Source organism: Pinus tabuliformis, chromosome Q (assembly GCF_031772625.1).
Source record: "Pinus tabuliformis cultivar Carrire ecotype Pingquan chromosome Q, CPIR1, whole genome shotgun sequence".
Taxonomy (NCBI): domain Eukaryota; kingdom Viridiplantae; phylum Streptophyta; class Pinopsida; order Pinales; family Pinaceae; genus Pinus; species Pinus tabuliformis.
The window spans coordinates 122,670,380-122,672,811 of record NC_142296.1 but is presented as its reverse complement, the minus strand read 5'-3'; positions in this window follow the sequence as shown (position 1 = coordinate 122,672,811).

Genomic DNA, 2,432 nt, shown 5'->3' with positions numbered 1-2,432 from the left:
ACAGGATCGTTGATGTGTATCGTCGTAATCTTTATCAAATTGTGTAGGCTGTCAACATTGAGCGTCTAGAGCAATTAGTGCAAATTCAAGTTGAGGTATCATGGTTATCTGCCAAATACTCTTTGTTCTTTGTGTACGGTGGAGGATATGGAGTATTTCTTGAAACCACTAATATTCACTCTAAATATGTTACTTTGATTTCATATTTCCAGATTCCTGTTTTGATATATTTCCTGATTACTTTATTATCAATGAACGAACATATGCAGTCACTAGAATATAGGCTTATACAATATAATTAAACTATTTCATCACCATAAAACTTGCAAATAGATTTGGACAAACTGGAAAGTAATATAATCCATATCAAAAGAACATTAATTCAGCATAATCACAAGTTATGAACACTTCATTTTTAGGAAGTATCTACTAACTGATTGTCAAAAAGGTACACTACACCAAACCATAGGCTCCCTGTTGCACCAGCTCTCATTGCAATAGAGGCCAACCCCTAAGCTAAAACTATGAATCCACAAGGGTGATTTACCTATGGTTAACTTTAACTCTCTTCACATAGTTCAATTTCTCTGCTCACAAACAATTTTTCATCTACAACAGCCCCAATCCATAGTACTTTTTCATGTTAGCTTGTAATCCAAGGAATGGGGTCAGTTTTACTAATCAACAATCCATTAGGCTAATCCACTTTCATTCCAGGCTCCAACATAGCATGGCCAAGAATTTTCACTGTTGGAATTCCAAATATTTTGAGTTGTAGAAAACTTTCAGAATGATAACAATCATCATTACAAATAGTCTTCATTACATTTATAAATATTACACTATAACTAACATACCAAGTGCCCAAGGGTTTCTCAAAACTCTGAATCTATTTATGCATTTCAAGCAACAAGAGATAGGGGTCTCACCAAGAATTGTATCATTGAATTATGGTGAAAAAAGAAAAAAACATAAAACTATTAAAGTTCACCTTTATATTAATATTCAATGTTTCGATTACAAATTATGTTCGTTCATCTTATAGTTATTCATTATATACACATTTACATCATTGGTTGAGGGATTGGAATTGACATATTACAATTGCAATGCCTCCAACCTCTTAATTAGGGCACTGTTATACAATACCATTCAATGCCATGTCAGAATCTTCTCTAATGGTTAGTTTTGCAACCATGGTTAGTTTTGGCTGCAAACTAACTTATTTACTAGTTTTGTTTTAAAATAACTAAATGGCAAGTCTATCATTTTGGTCTTCTTAATATATTGCAACTTTTGTTTTGAATATTATTATCTTCGATGAGGAAAAAAACAACATTGTGTTAGAAGTAGCTCCTTGACTGTGAATAGAATGTTTGTATTTACTTCCTATTTTAGAATACCAAGTAGGTGTTTTATGTTTTTTTTTTTTGTAATTTTTTATGATATTTGTAGATGAAAGCTAATTGATTATTTGAAATTTCATTTAGATTAACATTTAGCTTCTTTGTAATTTTTATGGTGTTTGTAAATCAGATCGAATTGATTATGTCAAACTAAATTCTGATCAAACACTAAGTATAGTTTCTTTGAATTCATTACTTGGACCCCCACTATTGAATGATCACATCTAGCAATATCTTGATAATATCTACAAAATCCTGTAGGCCACGCTCATTGAAGCCCATTATTGGTCTTTGTGTATTCTACTCAGTTATGCAATCTAGGTCAAAAGTATTGGAGTGCAAGATTGAATTATCATAGTTGGAAAAATGATAGGTCGTGTTAATACTATACACATTAAATTGGATGTTATCATATTGATGTGGAGTTATGAACTTTAAAATTAACTAAATACTATACACATTAAATTGCATGTTATCATATTGATGTGGAGTTATGAACTTTAAAATTAACTAACTTTTAAATTCGATTTTTTAAAAATAATTATGGAGTATGTCTTGCCATTATGTTAGACAAACATCATAATGATTTCCAAGATGTTATTTATCATATTGAGCCCAAGAAAACAAGTAATGAGAACTTTTGACATAGGGTAAGGGTGGGTTTTTGTTTTAGCTTCAACCATCTTTTTGAAGTGTAGTAAGAGTGGTTTTCTTTTCTGCTTCAACTACCTTGTTTAAGTGTGCAAATTTTGAAAATCTAGTTAATTTGAAACTTTTACATCATTTCAATAAGGCCGCGTGTTTATCACATAGAAATAGAATTCTTAGTATTAAATATTCAAAGACATTTTTGCAAACATCTTAAATCTGTCCACCAATAATCTAGGTATGTTCAAGTAGATAAAACACTAAAATACTTATACAACCTTTATGGCATGATCTAATTAAGCATATATGAAAAGTACATTTATTAATAGCCAATATATAACAACACATTCAAATCCTAAGTTTCATTTAAGGCATACC